Here is a 26434-nt window from a genome sequence, read left to right as displayed (position 1 = left end):
ACCCCCCCTCAGGTTGGGACCTGACCTCCTGGATCTAATTAAGCTTAAGGGAGCACTTTTTTTTCTCAAAATAAAACAAACACTTGCTTTAACTGATTTCAGTTTTTGCAGTGAATTGTGCATCCTTAACAGCATGTTGGTTGGGATCAGCATGTTTTGTACAGTAGCCTATCTCATAAATGTTTTAATGATAGTCTAGGATCTCTTCTAAAATAGCTATTAAAAACAAACTCTCTCAGTTCCACTTGTGGAACTTTTGCAAAATTGCGCTCACTCAGCTGAAAATGAGATGCTGGAGATGGTGGGACTTAAAGGTCAAAAAGAGGACATTTATTTATTTACATTTATACAAAAACCCAAGCAAATATTTTTACTGCTGAGGAAGAAAGAACAGTTTTATCTTCAAAAGTTGGTTGAACATCACTTTTATTAGGGAGATGAAGTGTAGTGTACCGTGGGTTCTCTACTAGTGCTGTTTGTGTTTACTTGGGCAGCCAGTTATTGTTTGTTTGGATCGTTTTGTAGGCCTGGTCCTCAGGGGGCATGATCGTCTGGCAGCTTTCTATTCATCCGGACTCCACAGGGAGTTGTTTGATGTTTTCATTAACCTGAGCCCTGCTTGTCTGGAGGCTGCAGGATGGCTTCTGGACCTTGGCACCCCATGCTTCCTGCGTCTCACATGCGCCCAAGAGAGTTCAATCACATGCCCTGCATGGGGGCTCGGCTGACTGGTGGGATACACTACAGCCTTGGACAAGATTAAGCTGTATTTCCCTGCTCAGCATGAGCAGAGGAACCGTTCAGCTAAATGCAGATGCCACAGGTCTGAGTTTGATCGATTTGTATGGATAAATCAATGCAGGCGTTTTGGACAGTGTGAGAGGAAATATGTCTGGGCTCAGGGCATAAAGAGACATTTTTTCACCGGGGCTCTTTACGCTTACACTTACACAACATTTGAGGCTTCTGTGTGTAAGAACCACTTAATAATCAGGATTATGGCACAGAATTCCTGAATGCAGCCTTTTTCCAAATTTAGGAATACTGCTGCCCATTTTGGATTACAAAATGTCTCAGATGTGTAACCATATGTATGAGCATGTTGTCTTTTATCAGTTTCTTTAACCATGCATTGTCCTGTGACAGATAGCTTGTGCAAATCCAGAAGAGCTGAGGGGAGAAGATGGAGAGGAAACAGAGGTATTTCTTTCATAAGCTCTGTAACTTCATGTAAAATGTAACTCCTGAAGTGGGTGATTACGATGATGATGTGATGAATGTGGAAGAACCTGTGCCAAAGATGGCTTACGGCTTTTTGGGGAGAGTGGCTGAAGGACTTTGAATGGCTCTGTTATGAAAATGGCACAATGCTTGCATTCCCGAGGGAGTCAATGGGGCAGAGATTGCATGAAACAGTGTTGTGTTTTTTTCAAGGATAAAATTGAAGCAGATCTTCAAAACCAAGGCTCTGTCTTATCTGACTGTTAAACTTCAAATTTACTCTTAGTCCAGTCTTCAAAAAATATACTAAGTGCTGAAACAAAAATCAAGAATCAGAAGAAAAGCCAAGTGGGTCTACGAGCTTGAGTTTTTTTTTCTGCAAAAATAAAAAACTGGGGATTTACAGCAAGTGCAACAGGTTTTATGGGGATCAGAATAGGCATTATTGATCATGTAAATGACCTTCAAGATAACCCTCCTTTCTTTGACAGTTTTAAATTGGCTGTTTGTAAAGATATCTTTATGTTTTTATTAATCTAAGGTCATCCCCCTACATATGTCTCTGGATAGTACACGTGAGATGCACACACAAAGGACAGTCCTGGACATCTCCAACCAAAAGAGATATCTCTCTAAGTACGGATCTCACTGCTATAGGAGCACAACTCGCTGCTGTAAGAGTAGGCCTTGCTTCTGACTGCAGGTGGTTCAAGGCCGTTAGGAATTCCACTGTGCCACTGAACATGAAGTGCCCCACTGGAGGCACAGAGGACTCCAGAGGCCTTTGCAGACAAACAGATTCCTTAGACTCCTGCAGACAAATCGTTTGTCAGACCATTTCTAATATAATATACATATATTTGTCAGTAGCATGCAATGAATATACAAATATAAAACATTATATTTGTGTAATGTGTTTGAGGAAATATGTGTTAAAGTACTATCAGCAAAAAGTATCTTCACTCATGAGAAAATCAAACATAAGCAAAATTCCTTCATTAACAGAGTGTTACATGATTCATTATATTGCAGTTGAGATGCTCCTAATTTTCAGTTGTGGCACAAGTGTCAAAAATCCAGAGTTTGTTTTGAACCCTGCTAAAAGTTCCTTCTTACATTACAACAACATGTTTAGTTCATATTCAGTTGTGTGTAGTTTGACATTTTTCAGCTCAGAAATTATTCATATCTTTCCGTAATTTCCAGTGTTCACTATCAAATATAGTCAGAAGTGAACACTCTTATTGTCAGAATGCTTTGAATGTTGCAGTTTATCGTCCAGCCCTTTATTTCAGTACAATCAAAGTCTTCCTTTGTAAGAACATGCACAGGATGCTGTTTCACCAGTCTCAAACAAAGGATCTGATCATTACAGTCTGTCTCTTGAATCCTTAAAGTCCCTGAGCCTGGATGTTAAGGTCCTGCTGATTTGAGATGTAGCACTTTTTATTTGTCTTTCCCTTGGAATAAGTTTAAAGAGTTCTGTTGAAAGATACAGCTGTTTTTAATTTAAGAACATAACAGGTAAAGATACAAAGCCACCAATACCACTTATCTATCAAACTCCTCCTCCTTTAACAGACTAAACAGCCTTATGCTATTTATCTTATTCACTCCCTGTAGCAGACAGTCAGAAACAAGTCATGTAAACAAATCTCTGCCTCTCTGTAAGCGCTCTTAGCACCAACTGTGTTGCCGTCTCCCACCCAATACATCCGCAGCCGACACAGCCTCCCCCTCCAGCAGCTATGTATGCAGTGATGTACTGACTCGGCTCTTTGCGACGGAAAACCAAACTGGTTCTTAGAAATAACTTGATTTGAACCAACTTAGCACAAGCACCAAACGAGCACTGGTGGAAAAGGGATACAAGACTTATAAAGGAATTTGACCTCAACTGTCTTAGTTTTTGTGTCAAGCCATTTCTGAACCAGAGACAACGTCAGAAAGAAGAAAAGAGCTGAAGTATTGCAGAGTGGGTCAAAGTTCTCTTTTCAGATACAAGCAATATGTGCGTTACATTTGGGAATAAAAAACCCTGAGTCAAGAGGAAAAGTGAAGAGGCACAGAGTCCAAGTTGCTGTTTGAAATGAACTATGAAATAAATCAACTTTTCTATGCTAGTCTGAAATACTGAGGTGCACTGAGGTCCCTCCTGCTCATGCTATTGCCAGTACAGCCTCTAGATGGCTTTGTCACCATAATGTGGAAGTAAATGTCTTTTAAGGTACTTGATGAAATGAGTTCTCCTTTTCTTCGTAGCACCACTTCTTCTCTTCATAAACAACCATTTTGCATTTCGCTTTAATCTCAGAGCTTCTTTCATCCCAGAGTAAGAGCGAGTATGGCATTTATCAGGCAAGAGGTCATTTGCCAGAATCAACAATCCATTCATTAAAGTCCTCTGTTGAAATGAAATTAAACCAATGGCTCTCTGAAAATGAAAAGACGAACCTCTTAATCAACTTTAAAACCTGTACAGGGCGGCCTCTGTAGTTAATGTGATACAACAACAAACACTGGCACAGAGAGCACATATTCACAGAGATCTACAGGGGGTAATAAATCAAATAGATTAGAAAATGAAATTCATGCTTCATAAAACTTTTAGTACGAGCACCCAAATCACTGCTAGCAGCCTGAGAATTGCTCCCTCTTCCCTCTGTGTTTAAATAACCGTCAGTAAATAGATATAATGTGTGTCTGGGTCACAATCTGTCAGTGTTACCTAACTGCAGGTTAATTCTCCTCTCGTTCCCTCTGTGGTCTTTCAGCACACCATAGAGTGGCTCTAAATTTAAAACTGTCACTGAGTGAGATTCATTTCCTCTTCAGACATCTGAAGAATCCCTTAATACCACATTCATTATTTCAGCTCATCCTTACAGTGCTTTAACATCCTTTGCTCTTCATTTTCCTCAGAGTGAGGCCTTTTGTTTGGCTAGACATCTGCAGGAGCTAATTAGAAACCATTCGAAGGCTCATAATATGTTAAATATTAACTTAGATTTAAGAAATGCCTGCAGTGACTTCTTCTTTGTGAGATTAAAACAAGGATAATAAAGGATATCTCAACACTTCACACATCATTGTGCTCTATTTTCAAAGTTTGAGCAACTTTACACCAAAAACTCTGAACTGTCTGCTTATCTTACCCTTAGCAGGGTCAAACCAGGCTTTTCTTTTCTAAATGATAAAGAGGATGGGAGGAAATCTGTTCATGCAACTTTTATTCTGCAATTCTCAATGTGAGAACAGCTAAGAGAGTTTTACGGCACTCCTTTATGTTCCTCATAGCTCCCCAGCAGGGCTTCATCCTCTGTGTCCTTTGTTTCCTCCCTGTGAGCCAATGTATGCACATTTCTCCAAAGATTAGAAAACCTCCTGCCCCCTGCAGTTCAAACTGGCTGATAAAGCGACAATTTATAGAAAGGTTTCTTCCTGTATAGACTGACCCCACTGTGGAGACACATTGCTGTTTGCCAGAGCCAAAAGAACAATTCCGATTAGACAATTTAATTTGCTGATATATACGAGCGAGAGGACAAAAACAAATTAACTGAGGGAGGCAGCCAGAGCCAGAGTTTGTAAATCAGTAGGATTGAAAATCTGTTGCTTCCTTTTCTTCAACATGACAACCAGTTCATTAATACTTAGTCAAGACATCCAAACTCTCCAGAAATTATGATCTTGCTATTTAGTTGAGTGCCAATTACCATGGGAACAAAAACAGAGAAACACAAAAAAAAGTGTCTCTAGTGCTTTAAATAAATCGATGAAAGTATTTCTCTCATTTGAGTCGGAATGAAGAGCTTTTTAAATTATTTTTTCAGGTTTTTACAGAAGACAACATGGCACACACTGCATGCATGCTAAGATCATTTAATCAGTTTGTCACTTCGAAGTGGAATACTCCAGAAACTGGAGTTACTACTTATCTACTGTTGTCAACCATATTACTGACTGGGAAGCAACAACCTGTCCTGTAATCCAGGCAGAGCCGGTGTCAAGCAAAGCAGAGGATAAGCATCTCCAACTTGCTTATCACTGCAAAGTAACTCAAACCAAACACAGCAATAGTAATAGGGAAAATGTTAAAGAGGGGCTATTATGCTTTCCCATATTATTAAACATGGATACAAAAGTAACAATACTGGATGTTCTTAATAAATGTGTGCAGATTTTCAAATTGCTACGTATTCCTACATTGTAGAAATCCACGGATCTGTCTGCAAGTTGCCCAAAATTGTCAATTCTGAAAACAGCTTGAGATCTTCACGAAATCTTCACAAGATCTTCTCAAAGTCCTCTTAAAGGGATAGTTCAGTTTTTTTGAAGTGGGGTTGTATGAGCTCTATGTGACCACTAAGGACATTAGATACAGTAGAAAGTTGTCTCTTCTCCCTCAGTAAGACACAAACTGTATTCGCTGGTGACGAGGAAATAGGCGCTAACAGGGACAGACCGTACCAAATTCAAAGGCTATTTTCTTTGCCTACAAGAACTAAAATCAAAAAGTAATACCACAGTTTAAGAGTACGCGGATGTTTCCTCTGTATTCCTTTCAGTCGCCATCTGTAGCAGCTCATCATGTGCTCCGGTTCATACAGGTATCCTTTTGGTTCCAAAGTGAATGGAACTTCATCGTCGCTGTCATAGTCACTCATTTTGAATTTCCTAAGCTGCCTCACAATCCTTAGAGTACAAACAAAAGAATTACGATACTTGATCAAACTTACACGAGGCTAAAACCCGCGCCTGAAGCATAGCTTGTTTACATTCCCTACAGCTGAAAGGAGGAGGGGGGACGGAGCGCACTAGCGTTGCGCGGAAGGACACATGACCAGTTAGTTAGGTCTGGATAAATATTTATATTTCCGAAGACTTAATGCACTTAAAAAATATTTTATGTAGCGTACTCTTAAACTGTGGTATTACTTTTTGATTTTAGTTCTTGTAGGGAGAGAAAATACCCTTTGAATTTGGTACGGTCTGTCCCTGTTAGCGCCTATTTCCTCGTCACCATCGATTACAGTTTGTGTCTTACTGAGGGAGAGGAGACAACTTTCTACTGTATCTAATGTCCTTAGTGGTCACATAGAGCTCATACAACCTCACTTCAAAAAAACTGAACTATCCCTTTAAGACTTGCAGTAATGATGTCACTTCATAGGGCCTCAAACACCAAGGTCTGCAGAGGGCCTTAAAGGAACCGCAACTAAAATGAAGAGTTTCAGGCAGGGGATGAAATTTGGATTTTCCAAAACACCATCTTAATATGAATGAATGAAAATTAAAAATAATCATATTTTTTGAGCAAAGCATTGAATCATCCACTACAGGGGTACCCGCAGAAAAAATGCAAAGCTTAAAAGCTTTTTCTAATTTGGCCCGCTAATATCCCCTAATGTATGTGTGCTATTAAAACCAAATGTCAGATAACATGAATATCAAAATCCACTTAAAACAACAAATCAGCTATTTCATCGTGTCATTTCGTGCACAAACCAGCTTTATGTAATATAACAAAGGGTAAAGTCTCAACCCTCTTTTTTTTCCCAAAAAAGTCTACAATACACACTATTTCATGATAAATTTGGCCAAAAACTGAGACTCAGACAACATGTACACTTAATCTTTTTTCTGATGGTTTTTAACAGTAACAGTTTGACATTTTCTCCACAGTATTCAGCAGAAGCTTATACAACTGAAAAAACAAAAAGAAAAACAGTAGTAATCCTCACAATCTAATTGTTCCTCTTTGTGACCAAATAGCAAGCAATCCCGGAAAGGTCAATACCGAGAACACAGCAGTTTATCATGATACTGTGTGGCAGCAGGGGGGTTGATGTACCCAAGTTCTCCATCCATCTATCACCTTTATAAATAACCCCAGCACAGTTAAAATAGATGTCTCCTACCTGTGTGTGAGTGTGTGACACAGAATGGCAGCCTGTAATGAAGGCAGCCCTGTGACATGCACAGTGTTGAGCTGTCAGGAAGGCGTGTGAAGCAAAAGGCTCGTGGTGTCGTTTGATTGACGCATTGTCTCAGACTCTCCCGGCTTTTCTCATTTGGCGGTAATACTTTCCATCCAAAGTGGACATTGCATATCATGGAATCATACTAATGAAATTGTGTGTGTGTGTGTGTGTGTGTGTGTGTGTGTGTGTGTGTGTGTGTGTGTGTGTGTGTGTGTGTGTGTGTGTATGTGTGTGTGTGTGTGTGTGTGTGTGTGTGTGTAACTCTTTCGTTGTACGTGGTGGGTGCTGATGTGCTGTCATTATCTTCGCCATTTATACCTGATGCGGATGTTTTAATTTCTCACTTGTGAATTTATACAGTCTTGTGTTACCTGTGCTTTAATGGTAAATTTCTAGTAATAAATGTTTTTATAAAAATAGCTTCCCTGTTTAAAGTTTTTCGTTTTGTTGCTTTAATTAATACGAGCAGATTTGGGGAGTAATGGATTACATGAACCGGCGTTACGTAATTAGGATACAAAAAATATAACAGTAATCCATTACTTAGTAATCAGACTAGCGGCATGTTTGATAAAAAATGATGATTATTTAGCAGGATTGCATTTTAAAATCACACAGGATACACGACAATGCAGCAGACACATGCACAGTGAGCACGCATGCAACATTCTTAGTGTGTTAAACTGTGAAAAAGCAAATTCTGTCAACTTTGTAAACAACAGTGTTTTGTAGGCAAATACTTGGATAATTTAAAATCAGTAGCTGCAGCCTGAATTTGCTTTTAATATATATTTTTATTTTTATTTTTATTTTTTTTTAATTCAGTATGTGGACACCTGATTTGTTAAAAGTGTAAAAGGAGATTTTATCGTACCTTTAAAAAAAAATACACTGAGCCAATAAAACATCTTTTAGACTCTTATCATTATGTGGATGTTACTGAAGTAATCCAAAAGTGATCAAAAGTAATCAGATGCATTAATATAGTATTGTGATACTTAGAGTAAGTTACTGATTACATTTTTTCACTAGTAACTTTTAATTGTACAGGATTACATTTTTAAAGCAACCCTCCCAACCCTGAATAGAAGTGCATGGTAGGGGTGGGCGAATCGATCTAAGTATCGATAGTATGGATACCAAGATGAGCATTGGTAGCGGATCAATACTAGCATGATGAGATCGATACTGCAGTTTCTCTTGTGTCGTCCAGCACTTTACTTTACCTTCCTCCATCTGCTGCTTCTCTGTGCGAATGGGAGGGACCTTTTTGTTATTTTGCACTTGTGATTTTTTTTTTTAAACAATTGTGGTGGTAAAATAATTAATTTATTACTTTTATACAGTTAAAATGTTGTTCTATTGTTGTGGTTAGTTAAAAAAAAGGCATTTTTATTGCCTAAAATCTTTGTGCTGTGTTTTACCATTGTCATTAGGGATGCACGATATTATCGGCACAATATCGTTATCGGCTGATAAAAGCTTAAAAACACGTTTATTGGTATCGGAAGATATGAAAACTTCTGCCAATATGCACAGCCGATAAGGTGATATTCAAAATGCATTGTACATTTAAAGTTCATGTGATCCAAAGAAATTATTTTTCTGTATTTCAATACTGAATGTCTTGAGTTTGAAAAAAAATAATACATTTCTTATTTATGGTAAAATCAAATGTTTTTTGTCTTGTTTTATGTGTGTTTCTTAAACAAATAAGACCGTCACAATTAGAGTAACATATAAATTCCAGTACAGGATAGACTTAGCTTTCTTTACAGTGAAAAAAACAAACTTTGGATTATTGGTATCAGTATCGGCCAAAAGGGGTTTCGATATATCGGCATATCGGATATCGGCAAAAATCTAATATCCTGCATCCCTAATTTTCATAATCAGAATCAACCAACTCAAGGCAAAATCACAAAACTATTCAATGATCATTACATTTAAAGAAAAAAAAATTATCTGTATCAGTATCTGTGATACTAGTCCTATATTTACTTGATATCAGATCGATACCAAAATTCCCAGTATCGCCCACCCCATGTGCATGGAGCCTCTGGGCTTCTGTTTCTGTTTGAAAGGACAGACGCATCTATCAACCACATTTCACCTGCCTGTCAGACCACTTAGCTGCATTTTTGTGAGACTAAAATCAGAGAATCTGTGTGACGGAGAAAATTTACAACAGGTGTGTTATTTTTTTTCACTGGCTGCTTTTATGACAAAATAAATTCATATTTCATATGCCTGTATACTTTACTGCAATCATTTTTATTTTTCAAAGATCCACATTGAAGTTAATGTGTCCAAATCTACCGTTGTACAGAGCCATTAGCAGTAACTCTCACTGATACAGCTGATGAGTGACAGATTTATGGAGAGACACACTCACCATCTGCAGACCCACAGGGAAGAAGACGGACTCTGCTCTCGCTCCCTGTGCTGTCACAATTATTTATGAATGTAAATACTGCTTCCTCTGCCTAGTAATTACTTTAAGAGTGCACTTCAATTAGAGTAGCTAATTAGTGTTTATCGTGTTTATGTTTTTGCCCCTCTCTCTCTGTCTCTGACTCACTCTCGCCGTCTCTCTCTCTGGCCTTGCATTTGCTGCCATCTCTAACATCTGCTGCAAAAAACTCTGCCCATGCCATCCCTCACTTTTTTTCTTTTTAAATTAATGATGTGCTATAATTTAATATTCAAATGAGCCTGCTTTGAAGTGTGGGAGTCATTAAACTTATCGACTTCAGCTCTCCTTGACTCACAGCAAGCCACCAGGGAAAAATCTGCTGCTCTACACAAAGACTGGATACATCTTAAAAACACAAACACAACTCTTTGACCATGATTCACACGCTTAGATTACTTTTACCTTTGTTCTGGAAACTGTTTTTGCTTCTTAATTGATTATATACTGTCATTCAATTGCACACATAAAGGTACTCATTTATTCAGATGGGGAAAAAATGTCCTATTGGTTTTGTACAGCAGAGATAGAGTCAACATGTGTCCTTGTAAAAAGCTTCACATTGGGCTGTAGGATTTAAAAAAGAATTGTGTAGAGCATACCCCAGACTGTATATAGAGTGGACAAAGTGGCTCCGCCATTTACCATTGAAGCCAAAATACCCCATCACTGGCACAGCCATTGGTAGCTGTTGTCCAGCTAGAGTCTGTGCAGTAAAGACTCTGAGAGAATCTGAGTGGAGTCAGGTGACAAATATAATGATCATTTTTTTGTCTTTCGAGAGTAAAATCTCTTCTTGGCTTTATCTCCCAACATATTCTGCAATCGCCCCAAAAAACACACAAGAACGGCAGCTGTCAATCATTGTTAAATAAAATGTAAAACTTTGTTTTTAACCTCTTGATAACTAATGAAGACAAAACTTTACAGAAAAAAGAGGCAACCAAATAATATCTTCAAAAAACCAAAATAATCGTACGCAAGAAACATAATTAATTTTTTAAAGTTCAACCACAGCTCATCTGGCTGGGGAGACTAAGTTTTTTACCTGTACTGCAGCCAGCCACCAGGGGGAGCAGTTCTTGCGACAACCTCACTGAACCAAGCAAGATAGTCAGAAAGGTGATTTAAGAGACTTTGAGCATGGCATGGTTGTTGGTGCCAAACGGGCTGGTCTGAGTATTTCAGAAACTGCTGATCTACTGGGATTCATACACACCATTTCTAGGGTTTACAGAGAATGGTCTGAAAAAGAGAAAATATCCAGTGAGCGGCAGTTCTGTGGGCCAAAATGCCTTGTTGATGCCAGAGGTCAGAGGAGAATGGACAGACTGGTTGGAGCTGAAAGAAAGGCAACAGTAACTCAAATAACCACTGGTTACAACCAAGGTCTGCAGAAGAGCATCTCTGAACGCACAACATGTCCAACCTCGAGGCAGATGGGCTACAGCAGCAGAGGACCACACCAGGTGACCCTCCTGTCAGCTAAGAACAGGAAACTGAGGCCACAATTCACACAGGCTCACCAAAACTGGACAATAGAAGATTGGAAAAACGTCTGCCTGGTCTGATGAGTCTGGATTTCTGCTCCACATTCGGTTGGTAGGGTCAGAATTTGGTGTCAACAACATGAAAGCATGGATCCATCCTGCCTTGTATCAACGGTTCAGGCTGCTGCTGGTGTAATGGTGTGGAGGATATTTCCTTTGCTCACTTTGGGCCCCTTAGTACCAATTGAGCATGGTTTAAAGTCCACAGCCTACCTGAGTATTGTTGCTGACTATGTCCATCCCTTTATGAGCACAGTGTACCCATCTTCTGACGGCTACTTCGAACAGGATAACGCTCCATGTCCTAAAGCTGGAATCATCTCAGACTGGTTTCTTGAACATGACAATAAGTTCACTGCGCTCAAATGTCCTCCACAGTCACCAGATCTCAATCCAATAGAGCACCTTTGGGTGTGCATGATGATTCTCATCATGGATGTTTAGCCAACAAATCTGCAGCAAATGCTTGATGCTATCATGTCGATATGGACCAATCTCTCTGAGGAATGTTTCTAGCATCTTGTTGAATCTGTCCCACCAAGGATTAAGGCAGTTCTGAAGGCAAAAGGGGGTCCAACCCGGTACTAGGTGTACAGAATAAAGTGGCCGGTGAGTGTATGACATGGATACTACCTCATGTCCACGTGCTTGTGCTTGTACATAAATTGAACCGCGATGCCCACCTCTCCAAAGTAGGCACACTTGCTGCCACACTGGCCAAATGAACTGGGCTTTAGGGTTTAAGCGTGATTAAGAACAATTGCGGTTTTTGGTGACTGTGTCCTCAGTGTGTCAGCTTACACTGGAGCGGATCTGTCGAAGTCTGACTGTAGCAGGTCTCTGCACATACGTCATTACCCTATTTTTGCTTGATGCCACTGCTGTGACACATCAATTAACCATTGCTCATGAATCAAAAAGCTGCAAAACAACTTTTTTTTTAATAACTAGTGTTATTATTTTTGTCATGTTTCAATGACTTGGGTGTCTTGCAGCCTGGAACAGGAGCAGTAGTATGACAAAAAAAAATAGGCTTACCACTTTGAGTGTGACTCCACTGTGTCCTTTTTCTTACATTATTAAACATTTATTTGAATCTTTTTAGGACCTTTGTTTGAAGACACAAGAAAAAAAGACTAGTCAGAGAAAAAAGTATACAATTGTATACATAGGCCAGATTTACACACATATACATAGGATCCTAATGACTTACACTAGTATAAATCCCAAGGGATTTCCACTAGTGGAGAGATATCAGAGTGGAGGGGCTGCACACGTTTGGCAAAAAAAAGGAGTCGTGGCCACAGTGCTTTGCTCAAGAGCATCTTGGTGGTGCCTTGTAAGTTAACATTCAAATGTTAAATAATAGGTCCCAAATGTCACACTTTAGTCTGTCCTGGGACTTGAACCAGAAACCCTCCTGTTCACTAGCTAAGTTCCTGCAGACTGAGCCACCACTGCTGAAAAGACCATATATTGAGAGACTTTGCAATCACACCACTCATCTGGACTCAGGATATTCTTTAGAATCTTGAGAGTATCTAGACCCTCATTAAAACCACTGAGTTGTAAAATACTGATATTTGCCAAAACAAATTAGGTAATCCAAGAAAACTTCAGCAGAATCTGATCCTTTTCTCTGCAAGTGTCAACTCCACTGTCCTGGTTGCTGAAACTCTTGGATCAGCATTCCCCAGCATTTGTTCCAGCAGGCTCTTCAGCTGGTGACAGAGATAATTTGCCTCACCTGCCAAGCCCATTATATATACCTCAGTGCTCAAGACAAAAGTTGTTTAATCTTGGAGACACTGATACAGAGCTGGCTGTGCCCCCCTTCCCAGCCTCATTAAGAGTGTTATTTACAGAGGTAATATAGCCTGCTCACTAGATTTGTCTGAAGCCACTTCAGGTTGTGTTTTCTTGCCCATCCTGGCAGCAAATTTTATCTTGTATCGACTGAAACAGAGACAAGAAAAAGTATGGTTCTGAGACACAAATTATTTATGTGGTGTGCTCTTCTCACTTAGCACAAGTTAGGAAACAGCTGGGTATCAGCAGGGTGTTTTTAACCTGGAATAAAACTACTGTCATCTTAGTTGATAATATTGGTAAAATACAGCAGTTCAAATCAAATTTTAAGTGCATCAATCTAAAACCAGAAAACTGATGAACTGTTCCTTCCTGCAGAAGTGCATACACTAAAAAAAGAAAGTAGTTGAACCAACTTAATTGAATTTCTTAAATTGGTAACACCTAAATGAATTCGTTTTTTTTATGACGCAAATGAGTTCAAGTAACACAACTGCTTAAGTCAAATGAACCTAATAATTTAATTGTTCTCCAATCAACATTTTGCATCAACCCAACTTTGAGTTGTTTCAACTGTAAAAATGTGAGAAGTTGAGCTAACTTAGTCAAGTCAAGTCAAGTCAAAGTTTATTTATAGAGCACGTTTAACAACAACCTCGGCTGACCAAAGTGCTTTACAGGGGTACACTTTAAATAAGGAGCCAAACATTAAATATGCATAAAAACTGAAATAAAATAAGATAAGGATAAAACAATAAAAGTAGAGTAAAAGATAGGAAAGGGAATAAAATGTAAAGGATAAAAGATACAAAGATAAAAAGATAAAGGAATACTTAGAGGAATTGAGGGAACAAGTTGCTTAAAAAGGTAAGTAAATGTAACTAATAGTCTTAAGTTGAGTTAACTTTTTATCAACTCGTAAAGTTTCCTATTTGTATTAACCTAATTTTTTAACTGTGAGTAAGGATGGAATGCAGTTAATATCAGACCCAGCAAAACATTAAGATGTTAACCTAACCCAGCATGGTTAATGTTTTATATGGTAATAAATATGATGTGTTGGTGAGCTTTGCTATGTTGGCCTTTTAAAAAATTATATTTTGTGATGGATCACTGTAAATCTTAATTTAAAACATTGAATTTGATATATAAAAAAAAAATTGCATTACTTCAACAGATCCAATATTCTCTTTTTAAATCGTACAGTAATTCCTTAAAGATGTTTTGCATTGCAGTGTTACCTCTGTGATACTTTTACCAGAATTTGCAATCTGTATGGTTGTTGTTATGTCATTGAAACACAGATAGTTTGTACTTCAACAATTTATAAGAATACTTGGTTTATCTAATTCCAAATATGTTTTTATGCACTTAAAATGCAAATTTTAAAAAAGGGTCATTTTCTGCACTTACTGAAGTCATCCTCGGGACTCCAGGAGGTGAGTTGTACATTCCTAGGTTACTGATTCATTCCTTCTTTTTGCCTGGTGAAGCAGCTCTGAGTCAATGCAGAATATGTCAGGCTGATCCAACTAAATGCCATGGTCACAGGCAAAGAGTTAAGTGAGCAATGAGTATTTACCAACATTAATGGTTGTATACAATCAGCAGGATCTTGTCTTTTTCAGCATGATCTCTTAACATGTCTGCATGGTTTTATAAATTCATTTAATTATAATTTCAACACAAATGCCACTTAACAGTTATTGCATTACCACAATTGTCCAACCACATGAGCAGAACTGCTTATGAGAGAACACATTTGCAAAGCATGTGCACCTGATGTAACTAATCGAAAGCACATCAAAAACAAGAAAAAGAACAAAGTTGCATCAGATGTGCTTGAGGAAGAAAACATTAGATAAAGGTAAGTTGTTAAAATTTGACTGTTGGAAATATGGCAATGCCAAGAAAACTGTCCAAAAGTTTAAGAGAAGCGCTCATTTACCTGCACAAACAACGAAAAAGATACAAAATGCTATTGAAGGCACTGGGTTTTCCTTGAGATACAGTTAAAAGCATATTTTGCAAGTTTAAATTAGAAAAACAATGTCTACACTGCCTGGAAAGGGCAGTTTTTAACTAGACTGTTAAGGGGGCCTAAAACCCTTTGGTGTCTGAAGACCAGCAAGACTTGGTGGCAGCAGACTCTAACGTTTCAGTTTGCCCCAAAAAGCACAAATACTAACTATCAAAGGTTTCCATGATCAAACTCAAGACTGGCACCATTACGGACACAAAAGTCATCTGAAAAGTTGTCTCCATTATGCTAAAAATAATATAAATGAGTCACAGACATTTTGGGATTCTGTTCTGTGTAGTGGTAAAACAAAAGTGGAGCTTTTTGGGCCTGTGGATCAGAAGTATGGGAGGATGAGAAAGAATGAAGCATATGTTGAAAAGGACACCCTACCTTCAGTGAAGCATGGTGGTGCCTTGGTGATGCTCTGGGGCTGCTCTGCTTCTTCTGTAGCACGTGGAGTGCAAGATGGATTCAATCAAGCATCAGAGAATCTGAGGAGAAAATGACAGTGTGTCTGTGAGGATGCTGAAGCTTGGGTGTTGTTTCAACAGCACAATGATCCAAAGCGTATCTGAAGGTCCATCAAAGCTTAGCCTTGGAGGAATACCCGGGATAATCTTAGAGCGACCATCACAGCTGCCTGACCTGAACCCAGTAGAAAATCTATGGCTGGATTTCTGGAAGGTAGCTGGAGCTTCCAAACCAAAGACTATAAGTTATGGAGAGGCCATCGTCTGTGAATAATTTGCTAAAATTTCTAAAGACCACTGTCAGAAGATGGTTTCTGGTTGTGCTTGGCTAAGTACTCTAGATGCTTTTCGTAAAGAGGTTGTAATGACTAATGCAGACTCAACATTATCCAAAAGTTGTTTTATTCTTGCAGTTTGGTTAAGACTTGCAAACCTTAGTTGTGTCTATCTATTTAGATGGTTCTGATTATATTTGTTTATTGCAAACAGCTGAAAAGTTTGTACATTTTGCTCGCAAACCAATTTGCAATGGGAGGAAAAATTTTATTATATCATAAACTAATGTACATCATAAACTACTTTAGAAAAGAAAAACTAAAGCAACACAACCTGCCCATAAAAGTTTATCTATTTTCTTCAGTACATAAAAAAGGACACAAAGTGCCAGTGCTGAAGTGCTGACATATTGTTTTAGTCTGATAAGTGTCATTGTAAATTTCCCTTTTACCCCCCACCTGTACACTAGTGATAAACGACTAATATCATGCAGGTTCTTGATGTAGATTTCTGTGTGGCTGCATAAGCTGCAGGATGAGATGAGGGGAAAGACAAGGACACAAAGCAGGTAAACAATCTGTATAAGGCTGTCTGTGCACAATTTCCTGCAGGCCAGACGGTATCTGTCACTTTGGTGTGTTCTTGTGAGGGATCTCTCCACAGAGGTTGGCTGTGTGTCTGTTCAGTCAGCAGCCACCTCCTTTAAATACACCTTGTGCTTGGAAAACAGACGGAAAGCTTTGAAGCAGTCTGTTTACAAGCTCCTCATATATGTGACGGGAAGTGAGCGGAAAAGTAAAATATATTTATAGAGCACTTATACCAGCACCACTATAAAATGCATCAGCAGTGCACATTATAAAAATAAAATCAGTCAATTACAGCAGTATAAAAACAAAACTGCAGAATGTTTGATGTTATTTGGTACAGCACTCTGGTTTTAATTTTATTATAGACTGAGTTACAAGACAAGCAAGAAAGTTAATTTAACTATCTTTTAGAGCTGACTTTAAAAAAAAATACATTTACAGGCTTTAAAAATCATTCAGAAGATATCAAACTGTTTTCTGTAGCCAGAGCAAACCCAACACCAGCAGAAATAAAATGAAACGTACTTTTTCTGAACACTGACAATGAGAATAAATGTTTATATATATATATATATATATATATATATATATATATATATATATATATATATATATATATATATATATATATATATATATATATATATATGTATACACACACATATGGATAGATAGATATATCCACACCTGTTCCCAAACGGTTTTAGACCCAAGCTTTGTGTTGTTAAATGTATCTGTAATTTACTCTTTACCTTAAAGTTTGAAAAACTCAGACACCCGTGTATCTATAGAGAAACATTTTGGTATTTGAATTTCCCAGTTTGACATAATCATTCTTATGGCTGCCAAAAAGGATAAACTGTTTTCCTTTCTTGTCTTGTTTTTAAATGTAAACATATTAACTAGCCTAGCAACCACCTGTAGCATTGCGTTTCTACTTGAGAGAGAGCCATACACCTGCCTTGGCATGTTAGCACAAGCTAATCACATTTAACACATGCCTGGTTAGCAGAAAGCCAACTCGCATAGCTATTCATCCTGAGCTGCTCTCCAAGTGCCTGAATGCAAGTGAAGGTTGAGCCAAGCTTTAGGAAAAAGCTTTATTTGTTTGATGTTTCGTTTCACTTTGGTTGTTTTTCTTTCTCTGTGATACATCCAGTATCGTAGCCGCTTGGGATCGCTTCTTTCACTCGCTAATCAACATACAAAGTTACTTGCACACTGGATGTGCTGTGATTGGCTGATATAATTAAAACATCAACAGCCAGAGGAGAGGATGCTCGAATACTCTTCAGATTGTCAAAAATGCTGTAGCTTTAGTGCTGACCGGAACTAGAGAAAGATATCTGATCACTCCTATTGGAGCTTCTCTTCAGCAGTTCCTTGTTAAATATAAAAACCAGCCTCTCACAACAAAGCTTTAATGGCCAGTGACTTGTACAAATTTCTCAAAGAGATGAAAGTTCCCAAAAGAGGTATGGGAGGCAGAGCTATGTCATCATGCCTCTCCTGTGGGACAAGTGGGCCAGTTTGAAACGCTCTCTATTTTTAAGAGAATCTTTAAGCTTTTCTTTTTGATAAACCTTAAATTAGTTATAGTTGGAGCTGCTTCAGCTGTGGACTTAGACTTCCAGCAGGGGGGCTTGATTCACCAAGCTCCTGTCTCCTCTTCTGTCTGCTATATTACTCATATTGTATCTCCAGAGAGCTGATTTTAATGGTATCCTGTCCCCTGAATCATACTGTACGCCTACAGCAGTGGTCTTCACCAGAAAAAGTCAGACAGATTTAGTGAGGGGAACAGTGTCGGACATCTTCCTTTGAGTCAGATTAGCTGGTCTGGGACAAAGAAAAGCTTTAATGATTCCTGTTTTCAAAATAACCTCTATTAATCCTGTCAGAAGTCCAACCATTTAGTCTATTCTGGGCTCTATTTGGCTCTATGTTCCCGTGTGATGTGATTAAACCTAAATAGAAGCCACTCCGAGTTTATACTGGTAGGATGAATTAGGTATCAGGTAGCTGCGTTGGAGGTGTTGAGGCCTGCTGTCAGCACACAGAAGATGTCCAATGCTGGCCAGCCTCCCAGCATGTTTCTGAAGCACCTTTACTGGTGACAGTCTCTGAATACTGCTGATGAGTTATGATTTTGGCAGCACGTCTCAGTTGTGGGATGTTAAAAGGACAAATTTTCTTCCTTTAAACTAAATTCATTGCTGAATTAAAAATAGTGAACCCCAAAATGCAAGGCAGTGACATGATTTGATGAAGACAAACTTTAATCCATAGTGTGACAGACCAAATTAAAAATATACTTCGACAGCATGATAATTACCAGCTCTGATAACTGGCTTCATGTTTTGAAACTGATATTTCAGGGCAGATAACAGCTTCCTAGTGTCTGTAAAAACAGAAAATATCCTCTGACAGACTCATGTTCAGAGATCGTTTGACACATCAAGGCTCATATGAAGTTTTACTTCAGTTTGGCCTTGAGAAAAGACCCTTCATAGTTCCCCCGCACACTGTCTGCTTTCTAATGAGCACTGCTGGTTAATTATGAAACAATGAAAACACCAGAGTCCATGGCGAGTTTTAACTCACTGCCTCATCTACATAGACCAAGAATATTAATGATCAAGAGCATAAAACATGTCTTTTGCTTCTTTGCTGAATAAAATAAAGATTGTACGCTTCATGAAAGATGAAAAAAATCAGGCCAAGCTGCTAAGAAAACTATTCTATTGTGGAATAAGAAACAAGTGTAATTTAACACATTTTCCTTTAATGTGCTTTGATAAGGCCCTTGTTCCCGAGGATAAAGGGAAATCAGAAAAGATCTCTGTGAAATAACATGATGTAGCTGAATGAAAATGGGCTTCAAGACATGTCACTTTTCTTTTCAGTGTCATTCACAGTTTGACTGCAGCTGATTTTGCTGATAGTGCAGCAGGTTTAAGATTCATGGGAAGAAGAGCAGGAAGATAAAAACACTGCAGTGGTGTGTTTCTCTTTGCTCACACGTTGAGTGACTGATTCCTGGGAATGCAACAGATATTAATGCAAAAGTAAAAGATGGCACACACACACACACACGAACAGAGAGAGAGAGAGAGAGAGAGAGAGAGAGGTCAGACAGAAAATGAAATGTTGAAACATATTGAAGAGGATGAAGCTCTCTCTTATCCTCATTACTCAATAATGTATAATCCTCTTTCTATTACTTTTGGACTCAGTAATAAAAGCATGTTGGCCGGTTCCATCCGGACACTCGGCTCTGCCCTCGGTGCAATAATTGTTTGTTCTGGCTGACTGAGCCCGTGGATCCCCCACAGATAACACTTTACACAATTTCCCCCAGGAGCCAAGTTTGCTGAGAAAAACCTGTGCAGTCCATTTCCCAGTAAAGGGCAAATTAAAGAGGGGAGAACAGGACCCTCCGGATTGAACACGGTGTGAACAACATCTCTGGTTCTTGAGTACATATATGTTCAATCCTTAGAGGACGGTTCAAGGAGGACTGTATTTATATATATGTCTATATAGCACACCATATATTCCAGCACTGTAAAAAAAACATTGTGTTGACTTAATCTTCTTTTATTCCTTGTTTTGTGGCAGATGCCAACTTGATATTAATGAAAATAAAATATTTTTCAATAATACACATAAAATAAATCCTAAGTTTTCTTTTCTTTGTTCCTCCTAAGCCAGAGAAAACCCATAATGTGTTATAGAATACAGGAATATTAGTGTGTGTCTGTCATTGATCAGCAGCAGGTAGCTTGTCCTGGCGAGGATGGCTATGAAGAAGCAATTGGAAAGCTCCTGTGTAATTGAAATGTCCCCGCTGTGTATAGATGTCGAGGAAGAGGAATGACAAATCAATAATCTCCGCTATTAAGTTGCTCTTTTTTTTTTCCTCTCGCTTTTCAGATGTGCGGGATGGGTAGGTTAAAAAAATTGCTCCCTGTCAGGTGCGTTTGCATCTTGCGGGGTTCAATTTATCTAAGGTCCAAAAATAAAGAAATTGCTGCCTCCCTGTTGCCTTGAGCTTGGAGAAATAAACAGTCAATATTTGCTCCTGGGGACCTGGGAGAGGACGCGCACATAAATCACCCAGCATGCACCTGTCCAAAGAATCAACCACTGAGTCCTGTGTCATCTCGTTTAGGATCACGCTGCTGCGGAGGCTCCCCTTCATCTTTGAATCAATGTGCCAGGGGGCGCTCCTGGTCGAAGACAGACAGAAGATGAAAATGACTTTTCCATGCTTCCCTGTCGTGGCTCCACAGCGGCCTGTTTACATGCAGTTCTGTGCTGTTCTGATGAAAACCGTAAACTATGGCCTCACACTGGTTACACCCAGCAGAGGTCTCCCCTTCATTTCCCTCTTTATATGCTAATATATGGCTGCTATGCTGTGAGATAATTGCTTTTTTATGGCAAAGTGTTTCTGTCAGGATCATAAAACAGTTCATAAATACAGTTTGAGCTCTGTAAAATACAGAGAATATTGCTGTCTCGCTTTGTCTACTGACGCCTTTCAATATAAAATAATCCACCGGCCTGCTTAGCTTTTATTTTATTACTTTGAATACTGGACACTTATTGGTCAATTACAGCACTCTTAGGTCTGAAGTGTCATTACAATGCAACTCTTATTACAGTGTCTGAAGGATCAAACTGAAGCATGTCAATTGCCTTAAATAAGTCCAAAACATTTGACATAGGTTCAGTCTCAATGAGGGGAAAACCAGCAGAGAAAAGAACCAGAGAGGTTAGAGGGAGGTTAAAAGACACTTGAACTTGTGGGCTGCAACAGAGAAATCCGGGATTAAAGATGGCACAAGCCTTACACAAGAAAACAGGCATTTTTGGACAACAGCTGCTGCGAGTTTAGCGCTCATGGCCATCTAATGCTTCCCATATCTCCAGCTGACAAGCGAGGGGACATCCAGCGGGGAAAATGAGTTTGGATGTATCACTGACCAGGCTGTTTCTGATGCCCTTTCCTGAGACAAATAAGACCTGTCCACTAATGCAACAGGAGTCTCGCATCACATCCCGTGTCATGAGGGGGGGTGTGATCTACCCTCAGGAGCCTGTGCAGCTGTTATCTGGAAGAAATGGGCCTAAATGTTCAGCTCTAAAAGACTGATGGACCTCCATTGACCGGGGCAATCATGCTGAGACAACAGAGGGTTGTACAAGGGTTTTCACATTACTCACTTTGGGGACACTTTGTTGCCTGTTACGCAGGATGTTATCAGTCCGGTTTTGTGTAACATGTATACATGCTTAATGTGAACTGAGTAAGTACATAATTAAAGAGTTCCTCTATATGAAATATGCAGTGAAACAGAGGAAAATCTGTCAGTGCCAGGCATGAGTAATGCCTTTGAAACCAGTGTTTTGTCTCTCAGTCTAATTGTTTTATCAGCGGGATATTCATTGGAGTGAAATACAGACAGAAGGCTGGCACAAGAAAAATGGAGATTCATATTGGATAATGGCTTCCTCTTTTCCCACTTTTCCCGTCTGCCAGTCTGTCTGTCTACTTAACACACACGCTCACACACTCCCTCACACACTCATGGCTCTCTCTGGTGTCGCACAAACACTTTTAGGGGTCCTGGCAATCTGTTCAATCATCCCCTTTTTGCAGGTCTTTATACGGCTCTCTGAGGTCTAATTATCAGTGACAGAGGACTACCCAGTTGAACAAATGACAGAGCGTAAAGTACCGTCCCTCTTTCACCTCACTAAGCAGCAGGTTTTAATGTAGCAGCCTCCTAATAGTCAGAGCGTTAAGTGTTAATAGACGAGAATCATTGACTGCCTTCAAGGGATGAAGCGGCAGAAGCATGAGAACATAAATGAGAAGAGGGAGCCGTAATGTTCAGTGGGACACTTTTAATTGAAAATGATATTTGAAAGAGAATCACATGCTGCAGATGGATATCTTCCATTACTGTGGTGTTACTGGGACGATAATGGAGTGACCACGTGAGTCCTGGAGAAAGAAGCGGTAAAAGATTTGAAGCAAAATGAATAAAACATGCTCTCACCAGACTGTTTGGAGAAGATGCTCTTAAACAGGAGCTGATTTCCACCCTGGCCTGGTTCATTCAGACATTTGTAAATACTCTGATGTGGGACAAAACAGGCAAGCAAATATCACCTGGAGGGGTGTTTTCAGCTCGCTTCTAATCAAACTCTGTAGTGAGAACACAATCAAGCCAACAACTGGAACAAATACCTACTTGGCTTATCTCATTAGCAGCAGGCTAGTTTTAATGCAGTAACATCGCTACCAGGCAATTTCAATCACAACTGAAAGGTAGCATAACAACAATAATAGGCTACAGTGCTCTGCAAAACAGAAAGGGGAGTCACAGGCCTTGAAAACATCTACTGGTGTGGTTGTTAAAACAGGGGTCCTTTTCATCAGTGGAAAGTCCACTTTTGCTGAGCTGGTTTCCCACCTCTAGATATTTCTGATGGTGTTTTTCAGCTTTTACCTGACACCTGACACCTTGTCGAGCCCATAGACAGTAAAAAAAAAAGGACTTTCCATGCTCGGCTCAAAGTGAGGTATCCACAAAAACTGCTCCCCCTGGTGGCTGGCTGCAGTATAGGTTAAAAAACTCCGGCTTTCCAGCCATTCCAGATGGGCTGTGGTCAAACTTTAAAAAATGAATACTCCTCGTAGAAATGTTTCTCACACCCGATTGTTGTGGTGATTTGAAGATACCATTTGGCTGTCTTGTACTCAAGTCCTCTTTTTTCTGAAAAGCCTCGTTTTCATTAGTTATCCGAGGTTAAAAACGAGGCTTTACGTAACGTTTAACGATGATTGACAGCTGCCGTTTTCGTGTATTTTTTGGGGATTGTAAAATGTGTTGGGGGGTGGAGTCATGAAGTGATAAGACTCTTGGAAGAAAAAAATAACTATTATTTTTGTCACCCAGCTCCACTCAGATTCTCCCAGAATCCCTCATCGTCTCTACTGCGCAGACTCTGGCTGCAATTGCTGCCTGCGCCTGTGATGGGGGTATTTTGGCTTCAAAACCGTGCAATAATAAATGGCGGAGCCACGCTCCCCACTCTATATACAGTCTATGGTCGAGCCATGAAAGCTCCTCCTATTCAAGCGCTGCCTCACAGGTTTGTAAACGTCTGTATTTTTGTTAATGGGGGTTTTTGACTTCACTGTTCTAAGTCGACCAACAAGTGATTTTATTGGTAGGTAAACTGAATAACTTTGGCCAGCATATTGAAGCCAACCTCCCCACAATACAAAGTGCAACTGGTACGATGACAATGATAATGAATAATGCAAGGACAGCCCTGTGATGGCATTTGCTTGTGCCTACTTTGCAGTATTGCAGTGTGAACAAGAAACAATCTTGAGAAATGTAGCTAATGCTGCTAAAAACTGCAATTCCTTGAGTGTCCACTTGAGGCTGGCTCCAAAAACCCAGAAGCCACATACACAGTCAGTGTAAAATGCCAGTGTTTCAAAAGTGCATATTGAGCTTTCTCTGAATGTTGTTTTGAGCTAAGGATTATGACTTCTTGTTTTTTTAGCATGTGATATAAATGGATGTAGGTCATGAACTTGTAATGCACATCTCGTCGTTATTATCTTACTTTCTCACATTGACATAACTGCATCTTTTGATTCTGGAGGAAAAAAAATCCTCTTTTGCTTCCTTAAAATGTCTACATTTATATAATGTGGTGATTCACCCCAGGCCCTATTTTTATCCAAGCTCATACTTTAGTATTTACATAGTCATTGTGAGGATTTCTTCAGAGCACAGCAGAAGAGACGTGTACCAATATATGAGTCATGTAGATAAAACAATGCCTTTGTGCGATCAAAAGGTCTCTCAGAAAGTTGACCCGACAAAACAGCCAAAAAGGAGCAGAAGGGAATAAATCTGTGGAACCAAAACCTTTCAGGAAATACAGAGTACAGAAGACAGAGGATCTTTACAACATAGAGTGAAGATTGAAGTGTAATTCTCAAAACTTTTGGGCTCAAGCTCCTTCTTTAATTTTTCTAGAGGACTTTGTGATCCACAATCTAATTTATTCACTCAGTGGCGCAGGCACAACAGGACTGAATTAGAGAGGCTGGAAGCTGTGAATTACATTTATCAGCTGAAGGAGTTAACAACATGCCAGGTGGGATGATATGGCTCAAAAGTGAACAGGGAATACAAAGTTAATCTAAACACAGTGGGAGCTGCACGCTGCTGCACATGATAGGACCAGAGAGAGGAAGCTCATATTCAATGCAAAGCGAGTCTTTTCTGCAGAGATCTTAATGAAAGCATGGAATGAACGTTGTCAGCCTAGATGTCCCCTGTTGTGCTTGGCTGCCTCTACCCAGATAACTCCTGGAAAAAGCTCTCATCAATGCTTTATTGAACTTGAAGATAATGACAGCTGGAAATGCTGTCATCATGCCAGGATCTGGAGCTTACTGTATCTCCACATCTACCTGATAATTTGCAGGTTTCAGGTAAGGGGAATGAGGAGCTGCACTGAAAGCAAAAAGAGTTCATCGGCACATAGTCTATAAAATGGATCCTGTCAAAAATATGTAGGCAGCTTCTGCCATGTATCTCTGATCTGTTGAAAAACACAGTGATTAGGCTGCTAACTCACCAAAAGCACCATGACGTTCCTTGTTGTAACAATTATACTTATCATGTGCGGTGCTTTGTTCATTTGTCAATACATGTGCAAGATAAACATGCTTTTGGTTTTTGTGTCAATAAAAAGGAGGTGAGAAATGTACTGCTTCATGAATGTGGTGTTTTCAAATCTCCCATATTTCGTCAGCTGATTGAACCACCTGGCACAGAGAAAGAAAAGTACACAGTGCAACTAGATGCAAAGTCAGCATAATCCCACATGGCAAATGTACACAAATGAGATGCACATGTTGTATCTATCTGTCAGCTGTCATACATCCGCAGAGAATAGCTTTAAGTGGTTTGCCGGTTTGGTAGGCTCCTGAATGCCTGCTGCTCAAACATGCAGCCCAAAGCACCTCACATATGGACAAACAGATAGGAATCAAAACAAAAGACAGACACAGCGGCAAGCGGCAAACACTTGATTTCTGGATGTAATTTTTAACACAAACGGGCTGAAAAAACAGAAAAGCATGTTATTTTATTGTGATTGCCGATATTATAGTTATTTACTTACATTCCTGAACAGAAAAAACAGCAGCGAGACTCCAGGGCCAGGAGGTGGCGAGGCAGTCAAATTAACCCTCCTATCGTCCTCAAATATTGCTCACACATTTTACCCTTGGGGTCAATTTGACCCCAAGGGATATTTGCCCCCAGAAGATGATTTACAGAAAATAGTTGACCAAGTTTTTGTGCCAGGAACTTTGTTTATTTGTTGAATACATAAATAACCCCTTGATAATGACACCTTGACCTGTCCACTAGTGCCACCATCAGGCCAAACTTTTCAATCAGAAATAATTTATCTTGAAAAGTTTTTATCCAAATCGTCTCAAATTTACTGACAACATTAATGACAATAAGAGTGTGAACCCTGATGGTTTTGGTGATGATATGACCTTTCCTGCAGCGCCACCATCAGGTCAAACTTTCAGTTTTAGAGTTTGTGTATCCTTCAAATCTTTCATCCAAATCTCTTCTGATTGGGGTGCACATTCATGACTCTCACAGAATGAACCATATTGATTGATGTTGGTAACCCCCCCTTTACTCTCATAAACATTTTTATTTACTTATTTTATCTACTTTTTTGTAACATATTTGTGGTCACTATAAAGTCTCACTCACCCCTCCTCTTTTGTCATCCGGGCTTGGGACCGGCAGTGGCAGAGTTTGAGCCCATGACGTACCCATATCGAAAAAAATTATAAAAATTTAATTATGATTATTGATCTTCAATGGGAGTGGTATAGTCAAGCCAAGTTTTGAGTTGATAAGTGAAAAAACCTAGGACTAGTTTGTATGTTGGCCAGGATCGTCA

At 39.3% G+C, this 26434-nt stretch overlaps 1 long non-coding RNA gene across 1 annotated transcript in view; it reads right to left on the bottom strand.

Moving 5' to 3' along the window:
• LOC141801382 (uncharacterized) overlaps nucleotides 1-26434 on the bottom strand; it is a 128515-nt gene that overhangs the window by 34528 nt on the left and 67553 nt on the right. The window contains exon 2 of the long non-coding RNA XR_012599390.1: nucleotides 15451-15551. This is a non-coding gene — a long non-coding RNA (uncharacterized LOC141801382). The remainder of the gene's footprint in view (nucleotides 1-15450; nucleotides 15552-26434) is intronic.

The sequence above is a fragment of the Halichoeres trimaculatus genome, unplaced genomic scaffold (genome assembly GCF_033239565.1).
Source record: "Halichoeres trimaculatus isolate MK-OKI-2021-1 unplaced genomic scaffold, fHalTri1.1 fHalTri1_scaffold_12, whole genome shotgun sequence".
In the NCBI taxonomy this organism is placed as follows: Eukaryota; Metazoa; Chordata; class Actinopteri; order Labriformes; family Labridae; genus Halichoeres; species Halichoeres trimaculatus.
This window is presented reverse-complemented; position numbering and strand designations above follow the sequence as displayed.